The 16,384-nt window shown below is 43.3% G+C and overlaps 1 non-coding gene across 1 annotated transcript; it reads left to right on the forward strand.

Annotated features, from left to right (window-relative positions):
- Window positions 1–8,443: 8,443 nt before the first annotated feature.
- Window positions 8,444–8,578, forward strand: LOC122708388. The gene has a single exon (XR_006345169.1). It is a non-coding gene; the product is annotated as a small nucleolar RNA SNORA48 (small nucleolar RNA).
- The last annotated feature ends 7,806 nt before the right edge of the window (window positions 8,579–16,384 follow it).

The following is a 16,384-nucleotide window of genomic DNA, read 5'->3' on the forward strand; positions in this document are numbered from 1 at the left end:
CAGGTAAGGGCTCATTTGCATTTCCTTATGCAGTTCGTGCTAGTGGACACACAAAGGTGAATCTGAGAGCAAATTTAACAAACTGGCAGGAGAATCTATTCCGGACTCTTCTGGAGTAGCCTGGTAGAGTAGGGCATTTTATTTGCTGATAAATCTTGTGCAAACAACAGGGTGCTATATTTCTTTCCATGCAAGCTTTAATAACCCAACCCAGTCATAATGAATTCTGGGGCAGAATGAATGTAAAAGAGTAATGGTGATTAGGTAATTATCAAGTACAGAGAGTATTTAACCTTCCCAGTGACAGGACTGCCTAAGACTAGCTGATATCGTGTATGCACTCTGGAAATAATTAATAATTTTAAAATTATCCAATCTCTACTATTAATCAAGAAATAAGGATCCAGGAGCAGCGTCAATCAAGCTGAGTTTTTTCTCCATTTAACGTCAACCAATGTGCTGCTTCTTTCTGGTATCTGAATGTGTTGGCCTTTCTGATTTTTATTTTAGGCTGGCCGGACTTAAGCTGTTGCAAGTCTCTCAGAATATCTCAACAAGCTGAGACACATCACCCTCTAAAATTATCCACCCCAAGCAAAATGCCGGGGAATAACCTTTGACCTCTGCCTTTTTTAATTGCAGCTCAAGCCATTTTTAAGCCACAGGCTGTGACAGCCCCATGTTCTGCTCCCCTTCACCCATTCTCCACCCCACCCCCACCCCTTTTGGGCGGTCTACTCCAAAGAGATTGTGTATGTGTGTGTATGTGTGTGTGTGTTGTATAATGTATGATAGTCTAGGGGGGGAAAAAAAAAAGTGTGCCTTCTCCCTAACATACAATTTAATTCCACAATAAAGGCAGCTATACTTAGATGGGTCTTATGAGCCCAAATATACATGAATGCCTGTGTGCACCCACAAATACACACACATGCAAATATTACCTGGTAAGTAGAACAATTTATTATGCTAAGTAACAGCACATGTAATACAGGAAGATTCAGAGTAGAATAAACTAGAAGGGATTATAAATCTCTCCAAATCCCTTACAGAGAAGACAATAGAGACTTTAAGAAAAGCAGTGACTCTTTCAAGATCATACAACTAACAACACAAAAAGAAAAATAATTAAAATACAACTTCCTGACTCCTGATCCTAGAACTCTTTTCCTAAATGGAACTGAGTCTAAGGCCAGGATATTTAAATAATGCAGGGAATCTAAGTACCAAAACATTTGTTTCTGTGCATGTTGCTTCTTCCTCCTAGCATGCCCATCAGGCTTGGCTTTCGTCCTTGGACAACTGACTCCTTCAGAGGCGGATCAAGGAGTACCTCCTCCAGGAGACCTTCCCTGCTGAAGCATTCAGGGTCAAGGCCCTTTCTGCGAGCCCACACAGTCATCTGTGTTTAATCTTAAGATAGCATTTTTTTCAGAGGGTAGCCAGGGTTGGACTTCTGACCTTTTACATCTCCTGTGATTCTAAGATAAAGAGGTTGCATGTTGTTCCCTGTTGCACCCTCAGCCACCAGCCTTGTGCAGAGTGCTCAAAGAGTTATCACCAAATAATGCAGAATCTTCCAGATTTGGGAAGCCATGACAAGGTCAAGGGGACACATCTGCAGAAGAGCTCAGGCCAGATGACTGGTCAACAATCTGGGACAAGTAGACACATAAGAAAGTGAATGGAAGTCTCTGCCAAGAGGTGTTCCTGGCAGACAAGCCCAGCACAGGCTCGGACAGCCTTGCTCCTTCGTGGAGCAGAGATGGTCGTCAGAGAGAAGCCCACGATGAGCCAAGGGGCGACAGAAAGGGACTTCACTTGTATTGCAAAACAGATAGAGGGCGGGAGGCCGCAGGGACCCCGGAAAGCAGCCCAGAATGGACAGCAGCCTGGATGTCCCCTTGGGATCTGCAGCTTGCTGCTCTGAAGGGGACAATTTTGGGGAGAGGTACGCGGTCTGAATGTCTGCCTGTTGAGTACACGGACTGTTATTGCAGATACGGGCTACATGTCTGGCAATGTAGGTGGAGGCTAGGGTGTTGAGAGTCTATGACATACACACAGTCCCTCTGGGCTGGACTCTCTGGAAACACAGAGCATTGCATGGGCTTTTCTCATGCACCCCTCTCTTCCTCATTGGGCTAGGCTTGGGTCATTAGGCCTGGATCCTGGAGTGCCTTTATTCGTTGCAAACGTTTGCTGAGAGCTGTTGGTTCCAGGCACTGGGCTGGGCACTCGATTCTATAGCTCAGTGTTTCCTAGTCTTCTGTGATCATGAGGATCACAATCATTTTTTTTTTTTAATTACAGATTCCTGGACAACCCTTCTATATCTACTGACTTAAACTCTAGGGGAGGGGCTTCAGAATAGGTTTTTTTTTCCAAGTAACCCAAGGAATACATACCACCCATCATTATTGGGAGACACTGATTGAGATGATGATGGGCTGGCCAAAAAGTTCATTTGGGTTTTACCACACCGTTGCAGAAAAAACCAAATGAACTTTTTGGCCAACCCGATAATAGTGATAATAACTAAAATAAAACAAATAAATGATAATGACTTTTGCCACCAATGAGTACACAGTTAGATGAGAAAAGGCATTCTTTTTAAAATTTTCTAAAATCATTTATTTTTAATTTGGAGGATTAAGATTAGAATGTTGTGTTAGTTTCTGCCAAACATCAACATGAATCAGCCATAGGTATACATATGTCCTCTCCATCTTAAACCCACTTCTCACCTCCCACCCAATCCCACCCCTCTAGGTAGTCACAGAGCACCAGATTTGAGCTCCCTGCGTCATATAGCAAGTTCCCACTGGTTATCTATTCACATATGGTAATATAGATGAACAACATTCTTTAAAATAAGCATTCCTAACTCAAGAGACAGTCATCACTTTCTAAGAACACACATGAAAAAAAATAGAGTTCTGACTAGTCCATGACATTCATTTGTGTGATTTCAGTACAAGCATCTCTTGTAGGGACTGACTTGGAAATCTCCAAATGGGGACAGGTAACCAAGGAAAGGACTCCAGAGTAGCTACAGAAAATGTTGGCCCAACGGGAGGACCTTTGGCAGATCAAGGCTCAGGAAATGAAAATGTAAGCTTTTATAAACAGAAAAGAGTTCCTTTGGGTTCTGGGAAACATTTGCAGACAGTGTGGAGAATGAGTAAGAGCAAAAATCAGTCACCCCAGCAGAAGCTTATGATAGATGAGACACTTAGTACACATTAGGGAGGCCAAAATTTTCCCCAGCTTCAGCCAGTAATGCAGAACTTGGAGTAGCTGAGCAGATAGTTCTCAGAAATTACTGGACAATCGCAGTCCTCTTTGGCTGTAAAATAAGCATTGCCATCACATGGGTGACCCAGTGTCTGCTCTCTGCATCAGCCTCTCTGGCTCCTATCTACCATTACCCTCTTCCCTTAGAGGACTCCTCCCCTTTCCACCCATTGGGCTTAGCATGCTTTCAAATGCTCTTGCTCTCCTCTGGAAGCTTATCACCAGCCCATGAGGCATTAATGCATGTACTGATGGTAAAGACGTAACGAAGTTATTTCCACATGGTGCCAGGATAATCAGAGCATTTGTTAGGGTGGAGGAAAAAAAATCTGTCTGAATGGCATTTGGTAGCTACAAAGACTAGATAATGGACTGCATTTATCACTTTTCAGCGAGTACATTTTAGTGTTAAAAATTATTAAATATTGGGGATTACACGGTCCAGGGTTTTTGTTTCAGATTTGCTTGTTTGCTTGTTCACTTTGTCTTGTTTGGCAATGGGGTCTATTTTTCCCATGAAATATTATGCAGAAGACTGATATACCATGTATGCATGTCGAGCTGCTGTGGATAGACAGAAGCGGGTAAAGAAGCAGATTCCTGCTACCCCGCCCACTAGTGTTTTCCCTCGGGATCCCCTAATTCACCCTACAGGTGTCTGAGACCCTGAAAAAGTCTGTTTGCAGTCCCCCAAGCTCCTTGTTCCACAAATAAGGAAACTGAGATCCAGAGATCGGAATGGGCATGCAGAATTCTTGCCCAGGGCAGTGGAACTGGAAGCAGCACTCCGGTCTCTTGAATTGCAATCCGTTGCCCTTTGCCTCCACGCCTAGAGCCAGCCTTGGCTGGGGAGCCAAGGCTCCTCAAGGGGTTCTCAGCATCCCCAGACAGTGGGGCCGGGTGGCAAGAGGAGGAAATCAAATTCTTCCTAAGCTATCTTTCTACTGCACACTGCGCCCACTCACTGCTTTCCTTGTAGGCACTCTCGCATTTCTTTAAAATCCTCAGCTGGGTTAAGGTTAAAAGGATGAGTTAACCCCTCCCAAATTAGACAGCTATCCCAAAAGAAAATAAAATGGGCAAGTTGCGGTTTTCTTCTGAAGTCCACCATCAATGTCTGTGTACTCCAGACCCCACCGATCAAGGAGGCAGTCATTCACTAGCTCTGGGCATTGCTTTTTTTTTTTCCCCCTTCTATCTCCCTCTCAATTACTGACCCAGTCCACATTTCTGCATTTGTATCTGTCACTGTTCCCCACTCTAAGAATATCAAATAATCTTAGCTTCTGTTCAGACTCGTTGCCCTGCCCTGGAGATTCTCTCCCTTTATAATCTGCCAATAAGGTATTAATACATTAGTTACCTCAGAGTGCACTCTATAATGAGGGCCGTGGACATTCATTTAGCTGAATTTGATGGCAACAACACATTGACATTGGTAAGGTTAATCATCTACCACTTTATTTCATTGAACGAGTTGAACAACACTGAACACATTGATCCACAAGGTCCTACAATTCGTCTTGGCTGTTACTTTAATGGTGCCATGGCATCAATGCCCTTTAAGTAATTGGCACCAGGAAGAGATGGACTTGGCCTTGTCACATCAGATTAGAGCTATGTTGAATTGTGAACGATTTTTGCCTTCTCTTGATTCTCTCTTTCCTCTCATTTTACATCCTTCTGATTGAAGAGGCAGGAACGGGCGCATAGAGGCCGAGAGAGTGAGTCTGGCTGTGTAGTGAAGAGACAGAATTACGCATTCAGGAATACAAAGATCAACATTTCTGCAGCCCTGATTTCCTTCAGATCATCATGCCTGTGTGACCTGGGGTGGGCTTCTAAGCCTCCTGAGATCTCGGTGTCTTCATTTTAAAAATGAGGACAATTAATACAATCTACTCATCCCCAACCTGCTCCACAAATGATAGGTCCTAGTTCCAAGACCTGGTGCTTTGCCTTTGGTGTGAGGAGATGATGGAAGAAAGAGAATAGAGTGGGCTGGGATCTCACCTGAGCCCTGCCCACAGGGACGGACAGGTATCAGCTTGAGGACACCGCAGAGCAGAGGCTAGCTCTGAGGTGACATCTGGGAAAGCCTGAGATAGTCTATGGTCATGGTGAGTGTGCGGGTTTGCCATGAGTGGGCAATGAGATCCTGGAAGGGTAGGCAGAACACAGGAGCCAAGATTACGGGTGAAGCCAGACACGTGGTCGGCACTTCGGAGTATGTCCTTGAGATGTTTGTCTAGAAGGAATGAATTCGAGATAGACTCTGTGTCCTGAAGGTGAGCTTGGGTAGGTGGTAACTTTGAAAGAGAAGTGTTGGCTGATGGAAAGATGGCCTCTGGCTGAGGAACCGCACAGAGCTTAGCGATCTCTCTGCCTAGTGATACCCATTTTTATTTTAGCTGGTGGGATTCTAGTAGTAACTGGGCCACTGAACCCCACTAAGTCTGAAGCCTACAATCTCACTATATTAAAAACTGTCTCTCTTTAGTCACTAAACTGTGTCTGACTCTTTTGCAACTCTATGGACCATAGCCCATCCAGGTCCTCTGTCCATGGGGTTTCCTAGGCCAGATTACTGGGGTGAGTTGCCATTTCCTCCTCCAGGGGATCTTACCAACCCAGGGATCAAACCCATGTCTCCTGCACTGGCAGGTGGATTCTTTACCACTGAGCCACCAGGGAAGTCCATATTAAAAATTAAGTCAATTCAAATTTCTGCCTTAGTCAGGATTGGCAAAGAATTTGTGAGAGGATGCAGAAAGAGGTGAGGTCTGAGCTAGCAAGGAGAAGCCCATGGCACATGAGGGCTGAGGAGGCACATACTGAAGCTGGCTTTACCACTTGCTTGCTGGCTGACTTGATTGATACTCAGATTACTAAAGAGCTCTGAGCTTCATTTCCCTCCTCGGTAGAAGGGGAAGTGACATGACTCCGCAGGGGCTTTGTAAAATTGGTTGCTGTAATGTGTGGGGTGGGATGGAGCCTGGCTGGCTGGGAGAGGACCGGCAGCATCAATTTCTGTTTGAAAGGAATGAAATGAGGCAGAAGAAAAAGACATGAAGTATGTCTAACATCATTCATTTAGCAGACCTGCTAAGTGCCAGACGCTAAACTTGGGATTGAATAAACAAAGATAGACCATATGGTATCCCTGCCCCCAAGTTGCCCACAATCTAAGAGAGGAGACAGACTGTATATTTTGATGTCAATTCTGAAATATTTGGTCCCCAAGAAAGGAAAAAATGACCGAACTACAGGAAGAGAAAGTGTGGGGCCTCTTTTTTTCCATCATCTTGCTCACCCACCACGGCACACTTCTGCTTCTCCTGGGACTGGATCTGTGCGTTTCACTCTGGAGGAAATTATTAGGGAGGCACACTTGGCTGCAGATCTAAGCCATGTTCTCTAGTAAAATTTACCAATAAAGTTTATATTTTTATATCCATCTGTTTGACAACTGTGTCTTATTTCTCAATTGATTCTGAATTCAGTTGGGGAATAAAGGGGGTGTTGTTTATTGGTTTTCACAAAATCCAACATGACACAGGTTATTGTACTGCAGAAAGATGCATAAAGCATAGAATTAATATGCAGTAGGGAGGGATTTATTTTATATGGTGCGTGTGCGTGTGTGTGTGTATGGCACACATGTGTGCTCGTGCATATGAAGAGAGGGTGTGCCAGGAAAGATCTATAGAAGGGGGGATGGGTCACTATCCAAAGGATGATTGGAAAAAGGAAAGGCAAGAAGGCTGCACGTACAGAGAATTGAGAAGGTGGGAAAGAGCGTATGTAAATAAACCAGAAAGGGTAAAGGTGATGTGCACATTTTCATTAGGAGTATTAGTATCATTTTGTCAACCTTGTATTAAAGGGCCCAGTTTCACAGGATAGCATTTCTCAGCTCTCTCCCTGTCAGAGCTGACGATGCGCTAGTAAACAGAGAAATACTGCATCAGAACTGTCCCTGTGCTGACTGCGATGACGCTGCAGAATCCTTAGGGACATTGCGTCACCGCAACCACTCCGAAGCTTGAGTTTGGATCTCACTGTGCCATTGTCAGGGCACACTGATGGGACTCCAGTTTCCCCATGTAGAAAAGGAGCAGTGATATCATCTCTAAGCCTTCCTCCGGCCCTGACCTTCGTGGAGCTCTTATCCTTTCACATTGTTTTGTTTTGTTTCAGTCAATTCTTTCTTGACCTTTCCAGCTCTCAACAGAGCTCTCCATTCTCAAGGTCTGTATAGATTAATTATCAATATTTCAGATCTTACTTTGCCAACTCGTGGAAGCATATCCCTGTAGAATACCACTTGACTCTTATTTCCCCACTCCTTTATTATCCACAAAGGAGAGTGTATTAAATTTGTAGAGAGGAAAAAATATTGGGCTGAGCCAGTGTTTGGTTTTAAAATCAAATACAATTCTTGAAGCTCTTCTCGTTCCCTTAAGAACTCCCATTACCCAGTAGTCATACTTATACAGACCCATAAAAAAGGTTAATGCCAAGATTGTCTCTATCCTGAAAGTAGGGCAAGTGTGGAAATGTTTATTCCTCTAGGGCAGAGTTTCTCAACCTTGGCACTACTGACATTTGGGCTAGATGTTTTTTTTGGGGGGGGTGGGGTCGGGGTTAGCCTGTGCCCAGTAGGATGTTTAACGGCATTGACTGTCTTTACTAACTGGAGGCCAGTAGCACTCCCTTCCCAGTCATGATGATTAAAAATGCATCCAGGCACTGTCCAATGTCCTTTGAGGGTCAAAAGTGCTCTTTGAGAATCTAAGAGGTTATGCTTCCCCTAGCTGAGATGACTGAATTGATCATAAGGATGCGCACACATCTTTAGAGAATGCACTTCTTTTTTGATGTTATTCATTCCTGTATTCATTCAACAAATTAAGTTGCTACCAGCAATGTTTGCTATACTTCTTGGCTATTGAAACTGTCATTTTTTGGATCTGTCTTAAGCCTGACAGTGCTGGTTTTCTCTTGGCCACAGTAGCCCCCGCTGTTGTTCATCACCGTATGTGTGTAGTGTGTGGGCTCAGTCCAACGCTTTTGCAACCCCATGGACTATAGTCTGCCAGGCTCCCCTGTCCACAGAATTTTCCAGGCAAGCATATTGGGTTGTTGTCCCTGACCTGGGTAGAGTGGCACCTGGTTGATGACGCCTGTCTCATGTCAGTGAGGGACAAAACAGCTCCTTGCTTGTACCAGCTTGGCTTTTCCTCTGTGCCCATGCCTGGTTCATGCCCTAGACACATGGATTAAAAAAAAAGAAAAAAGAATACTGGGTTGTCCTTTCCTACTCCAGGGGATCTTCCTGACCTAGGGATCGAACCCTTGTCTCCTACATTAGCAGGTGGATTCTTTGCAACCTTAGGGCTTGCTCATTTCCAGCTCTGTGCTTCCAGACCTGTCACTCATTCACAAGAAATCATTTGCAACAGCGAAAACACCAAGGGTCCAAAGGTAAGGCCTTGAACTCTAGTTCTGGTTCTGCCAGCTCCTAGCTGTGTGACCTTACAACAGCAGGAATGTGTGTGAATGTCATATCCTGGTCTGTAAAATGGGAAGGACAGGTGGCACTCTCCTGCTTACTCATCTGGTTGATTGAGGGGAAAAATAAGACAAGGCAGAGGAAATGATCTGAAAACTAGAAAGCACTGTACAAGAGAGAAAGATTGTTGTTATCATGATCATTATCTATAAAACAAGAGGGTATTAACAAGAACTGCTTGTCAAGCAGAGAGAAAGCCAGCTGAGGGAGAGAAACAATTACCACCTAGATTGGGACAGGATAAGGAGTTAGAGGAGAAAGGCATAGTCCTTTGCTGATTTGGGGGCAACCAAGCTCACTTTGTCTTCCTAGGTAGCTCAGCGGTAAAGAATCTGCCTGCAATGGAGGAGATGTAGGTTTGGTCCCTGGAGAAGGAAATGGCAACCCACTCCAGTATTCTTGCCTGGAAAATCCCAAGAACAGAGGAGCCTGGGGGCTACAGTCTATAGGGTCGCAAAGAGACACGACTCAAGCAACTGAGCATGTGTACAAGCTCACTTCCTCCGGGAGCAGGAGCCTAAAGATAAGAAGCCCGGTGCGGCTGTGAATGGGGCTTCCCTGGGCTCCAGGGCAGGGCTGTTTAACGGGGCCTGGGTCCAGATTTCTAAGTACAGTTCTTTTATACAGAGGAAAAATTAGAAATATATGTTATGTATATATATTAGGTACTTCCTGTGTGCTGGGCGCTAGGCTAGGAGTGTTTCTGAAGATGCTTTCAGAAGCACTGCATCTAGAAAGGATGGAAGAACTGACATTTCTCTCACAACCCCATCTATGCCACCCCAATAGTCCAATGGAGTGTTTCTCTATCTCTTAAGAAAAAACTTGGTGTACTTGAGAAACACTGGAACATGAAACAGCATGGCCCATGAAATGACTTTCATAAATTGTGATGCATGTGCCATGGTTCTGTTTTTGTGTTATAATAATGGTGATAGCAAGCATGTGTGCAATGCCTAGTATAGGCCAGGTACTAACCTAGACACTTTACGGTTTCTGCATTAGTTAACACAAACTGAACGTGAATATGAATATGAGCATTATCACACAGAGAGGCCTGCAAAGCTCCTTCCCTGCTCCCTAACCATTTCCATGGGTTCTATGCCTCTGGATTTTCAATGAGAAGTGAGTGAAAGTGAAAGTCGTTCAGTCATGTCCGACTCTTTGCGACCCCATGGACTATACAGTCCATGGAATTCTCCAGGCCAGATTACTGGAGTGGGTAGTCGTTCCCTTCTCCAGGGGATCTTCCCAACCCAGGGACCGAACCCAGGTCTCCTGCATTGCAGGCGGATTCTTTACCAGCTGAGCCACAAGGGAAGCCCTTCAAAGAGAAAATTATGTCCAAAAGGGGGAACCCAGCAGGCAGGGGCAGGTAAGAGCACTGTCAGCGGTGGTGAAAGTGACCCCACTGCATCCGACAGACAAGGGAGAGGACAAGAGACGGCGGGCGAGGCTGGCAGGTCACAGGCAGCGAACGGCAACCACAGGGAAAGGGACAAGGGTGGCTTGTCAGAAACTTCGGGGGAAGCTGGAGAAGAGGTCAGCTTACGAGATACCAGAGAGATTTCCTCTTTTTCACCCAGGTAGAGATTTTAGGGGATGGAATCTCTTCGTGATTCTTTGAGTGGGAAGAGAATAATTTAAAAATAACCCTTGTCTGCCTGTGTGCAGAGGGGCATGACATACTAATGGGAGCATCCGAATCCTCTAAAGAGACGTTTTCTCTGGCCCTGAAATAAAAGTGTTCTCCCGCCCGACAAGAACAGCATGGTGTTCCCGTGACATTTACTTAATGCCCCTCACCAACTTCCGATTAAACAAACCATGGGACCCAGAGATCTCAGTGTTCATTTAACGCTGGTGAACACAAGTCATTTCGTATACCTGGAAGTTGTGATATATATATATATATATATTTTTTTTAACCTGAGGTCAAGCCCTTTTTTCCAAGCCTGCAAACATTTCATTTTAACTAAGATGAAGTAGGAAGGAGAAATAGCCTTCACTGATGTGCTGCCATTGGGCCGTGGTTTAAATCTGAGAAGATGGTCCCATTCATTGTAGGTATGGCCATTGCTTTGGTCATTTAGCAGCTGACTTGACCATCAGTCTCGGATCCAAAAAACATCTTTGGCAGCTAAAGAGTCCTTTTTCAACCAAATGCCATGCCTCTTGTATTTAAAAACACCTAAAATGTATCTTTTAGCATAAGTGTGAACTGCCCAGTTCATCACTTCCTATATCATTCCACTTAGTCCTTAAAACGATCCTGAGAAGACAGGCATTATTATTATTAATATCCTTATTTTCCAGATGATAGAACGATGCTGTGAGTAAGCAAATAACATTTCCAAGATCAGGAAGTGGTAGAGCTGATTCTCACTCTGAGTGGTCTTTGTTGTTCTCAAACTCCAAAGGCCTTGATCTTCACCCTTCGCCACACTGCGTTCAATTCTCAGGTACAAGTTGGTCACTTCTCAGAAGGTCTCTTCCGCATCATCCCCTAACAATAACATCCCTTCTATGGCAACGGCTGAGGATGGTAGTGTCTATACTCCCGTAACTCAGTCTTCTGGAGTGTACTTCTTTCAGAATTGCCTGTAGCCTTTGGTGTAATGGCTCAAGACACATAAAGCTCTCAGGGGCCTCAGGAAGGAGACAGCAGTGGTACAAACCTTTCTGAGGTCAGACAGGGGGTCTGTCCTTTTCCACCTTTGCTTTTCCTTCTAAATTACTGCTGGTTGTGGAGCATCTGCTTCCTTCTGAGATGCATATGCTTCCCCCTCAATCTGAATGCCTGTCGACTGGCCCATACAGAGCTGCATACGGACACACAGCTGAAAGTTGCCTTTAGAGCCCCTCCGTAAATCAGATCCGTAAATCAGCTAGCACATCTCTGGAAGTGGTAGGGAGAAATAAAGGTAAAGCTAGAAAATACCTCCCTGTGTCATCTGGTAACCCCCAAGTTTCCATTGCTCTAGGCACAGATGACTAGCAAGCCAATAAGCAAGAAAACACTTTTGCCTTCTTTCGCTGACTGGATCCCCACACTTCCTGACCGTGGAAGAAAGAGGGACTCTGGGGTCTCAGGATGAGCTCACAAAACTTCTAAGCGGAAGAATCGGATCTCAGTAAACCCTGTGTCACTTTATCTGCAGGTCCCACATATGCCAATCCCACTCCACGTCTCAGTAAGTCACTAGAGCTCCTGCATTAGCCCTCAAACTTTTCTAATCGATGAGGTCTTTTTAGACATCGGCTTTTTTACACACACACCCCTTTGCCAGGTATCTTATATATACTCACTTTTGAAAAAAAAAAATATCAGGAGAATTAATTTGAGTTAAATGATTTTGCTTGTGTTGCTGGTCATAAAAAATTGACAACAAAATGAATAATAAAGAAATAATTATTAAAGCCAACACACCGGGAAGTCCTAGTGTGAGCAGAAGAGCACTGTGGGCTGGAGCCGGCCCTCGTGGAGAGCGTAGAGATACACGGCTGCCCTGCATCCTCTAAAACCTGACTTTGGGGAGGAGCCTGGGCCGCCCTGAGAAGAGAGCTGGATTCCAGGGGCCTGTCTAGGCCAAGCTGGAAGTTCCTCCCGCCTACCATTTCAGCACGTGGAGTCAGCGTGCAATTAGAGGAAACAGACTCTTTACTCTTTAAATGGAGTCTCTTTGTTTTTACAGGTTTACTAAGGTATAACTGACACGTGATAAACTGCACATAATACACAATTTAATAAGGCTTGGCATGTATATATATGTGTATATACATGGCATATATATATGTATATATAAAAAAAAAATTATCTCCATAATCAAGACCACGAGCATACCATACCCATCATACCCCAAGGTATCTTTTCTCCCTCCATCCTGCCCCTCCCCACCCTCCTCCCAGGCAACAACTGACTTGATTTCTGTTGCTATAAAATTGTTAGCATTTTCCAATTTTTTTTAATGGAATCATTCAATAAGTATTCAATAGTTCATTCTATTATACTGGTAAATGTGATATGCCACAATTGGTTTATCCATTCACCTGTTGATGGGCATTTGGATTATTTCCAGTTTTGCACAATTACAAATAAAACTGCTATGAATATTTCTGTACAAGTCTCTGTACAGACTTGTGTTTTCATTTCTGTTGGGTAAATACCTAGTGGTGGAACAGCTAGATGGTGTGGCAGCTGTATGTGGAATGTTTAAGTAACTGTCAAGCATTTTACAAAATCTTCGTACCATGTTACCTTAGCACCAGCAGTGTTTGAGAGTTTGAGCTCTGATACATTCTCGCCAACATTTAGTCAATCATTTTAATTTTAGCTATTCTAATAGGTAGTGGGATAATATTGTTATTTCAACTTGCATTTTCATAATGACTGATGATGTTGAATATATTTTCATACGCTTATTTGCCATTTGTATATCTTCTTTTGTGAGTGTTGTTTCAAATATTTTGCCCATTTTTCAAAACTGGTTTGCTTGTCCTTATTATTGAGGTTGTGCAGATCAATTTGATTGAGGGTTAATTGACACACATCTCAGTGAGGTTTGAAAAATGTATACGTTCCAGGTAACTGTCATCACAATCAAGGTAAAATCTACAAAGTCCTGACTCTTTTATGATAGTCAATCCCACTTTTTCAACTTTTACTCCTTTTTAAACGACAACTTTGTTGAAATATAGTTTACATACCAAACAAATCACCCACTTAAAGTGTACAATTGTTTTTTAATATATTCACAGATTTTAAAATCATACTATAATCATTTTCATCACCTTAAAAAGCAACTTCATACCTATTAGCAGTCACCCCACTAACTCCCATTTCTTTTCCTCCCCTTCCAAACCACAAATCTACTTTCTGTCTCTATAGCTTTTCCTATTCTGAACACTTCCTATAAATTAAACCATAATAAGTGCCTTTTCTGACTGGTTTCTTTCATGTAGCATAATGGTTCAATTCACTTTGTAGCATGTATCAGTATTTTATTTCTTTTTACTGCTAAAGAATATTCTATTGGATATTACCATATGGCTATACCACATTTTATTTCTCCATTTATCAATTGATAGACATTTAGGTTTTCATTTTTTTAGCTATTACGTATATAATGCTGCTGTGAATATCAGTGTACAACTTTTTGCATGGATTATTGAGATAATAGAAAAATTACAAATTAAATATATGTGTACACATATAATGGTCTCTGCCCCTGGTCCCTGTCACAGAGCTCCCAAAACCTTTGTAATTTCCTAAGTGAAAAGAATATTAGGAACATCTTTTGTTCTCATGAGACAACTCTGGGTGGGCTCCTGGATGGGGGCTGGTCTCCAGAAGACCAAGCCATGGTCAGCTTGGGATTTTCAGCCTCCTTGCCCCCAGCTTCTCCAAAGTGAAGAGGGGCTAGAAATGAAACTAGTAATTGGTCATGCCTGTATAAAACCCCAGTACCAGGGCGTATGATGAGCTTTCAGGTGGCGGACACATCCACAAACCAGGCGGGTGACCCTCCAACTCTCTGAGGATTGAAGCTCCTACATTTGGGACCCTCCCAGGCCTCATTCTATGTATCTCTTCAGCTGGCTACTCACATATATCCTTTAATAAACTGGTAAACCAGTATTCCCTGGGTTCTGTGAGCCACTCTAGCAAACTACTCAGATTTTGAGAGAGAGGAGGTCTTGGGAACTTTCAAATTGTAAACAAGTAACTTGGGGATCACAATAAACTGTGGAAAATTCTGAAAGAGATGGGAATACCAGACCACCTGACCTGCCTCTTGAGAAATCTGTATGCAGGTCAGGAAGCAACAGTTACAACTGGACATGGAACAACAGACTGGTTCCAAATAGGAAAAGGGCTATGTCAAGGCTGTATGTTGTCACCCTGCTTATTTAACTTATATGCAGAGTACATCATGAGAAACCCTGGGCTGGAAGAAGCACAAGCTGGAATCAAGATTTCAAGGAGAAATATAAAAAACCTCAGATATGCAGATGACACCACCCTTAGCGCAGAGAGTGAAGAGGAACTGAAAAGCCTCTTGATGAAAGTGAAAGAGGAGAGTGAAAAAGTTGGCTTAAAGCTTAACATTCAGAAAACTATGATCGTGGCATCTGGTCCCATCACTTCATGGCAAACAGATGGGGAGACAGTAGAAACAGTGTCAGACTTTATTTTGGGGGCTCCAAAATCACTGCAGATGGTCACTGCAGCCATGAAATTAAAAGACGTTTACTCCTTGGAAGGAAAGTTATGACCAGCCTAGATAGCACATTAAAAAGCAGAGACATTACTTTGCCAACAAAGGTCTGTCTAGTCAAGGCTATGGTTTTTCCAGTGGTCATGTATGAATGTGAGAGTTGGACTGTGAAGAAAGCTGAGAGCCGAAGAATTGATGCTTTTGAACTGTGGTGTTGGAGAAGACTCTTGAGAGTCCCTGGGACGGCAAGGAGATCCAACCAGTCTCCTGAAGGAGACAAGTCCTGGGTGTTCATTGGAAGGACTGATGCTGAAGCTGAAACTCCAATACTTTGGCCACCTCATGCGAAGAGTTGACTCATTGGAAAAGACCCTGATGCTGGGAGGGATTGGGGGCAGGAGGAGAAGGGGACGACAGAGGATGAGATGGCTGGATGGTATCACCGACTTGATGGGCATGAGTTTGAGTAAACTCCGGGAGTTGGTGATGGACAGGGAGGCCTGGCATGCTGCGATTCATGGGGTCGCAAAGAGTCAGACATGACTGAGCGACTGAACTGAACTGAACTGAACTGAACTTGGGGATCTGCTTCTTGCAATTAGCACCTGAAGGGGGTGACTGTGTGCTGCTGAGCTCTTAACCTCTGGAGTTCAATCAATTTCCAGGTAAATGAAGTCAGAACTGAGTTGGATTATAGAACATCCAGCTGGTGTCATGAAGAATTTCTTGACTTGGGGAAAAAATACATACATATTTGGTGACCAAAAGTGTCAGCAGTGAAGTGTTCTGTGTAAAAGGAGATATAGAAGGGAAGACTGAATTTTACCAATACATTTATGTTTTGCTTTTCTGGTGTAGGCACCTAGGAAGACATTGCTAGGCCATATAGTAATCCTATGCTTAATGTTTCATTTTTAGAAACTGACAGACCATTTTCCAAAGATGTGTACCATTTTACATTTCAACCAGCAAAGTGTAAGGATTCTGATGTTTCCACATCTGCAGAGACACATAATTATCTGTCTTTTATTATAGCCATCTCAGTAGGTATTGAGTGACAACTCATTGTGGCTTCGCTTTGCATGTCTCTGATGACTAATGATGTTGAGCATCTTTCCATGTACTTATTGCCCATTTGTGTATTTTTTTGGAATGATGTCTATAAAATAATTTACTTATTTTTAATTGAGTTATTTTTTTTAACTATTGAGTTGTTAGTGTTTTTATATGTTCTAAATCCAAGTCTTTATCAAATATATACGTATTTACATAGCAAAATTTTCCTTCCATTTCA

The sequence above is a fragment of the Cervus elaphus genome, chromosome 14, assembly GCF_910594005.1.
Source record: "Cervus elaphus chromosome 14, mCerEla1.1, whole genome shotgun sequence".
NCBI lineage: Eukaryota > Metazoa > Chordata > Mammalia > Artiodactyla > Cervidae > Cervus > Cervus elaphus.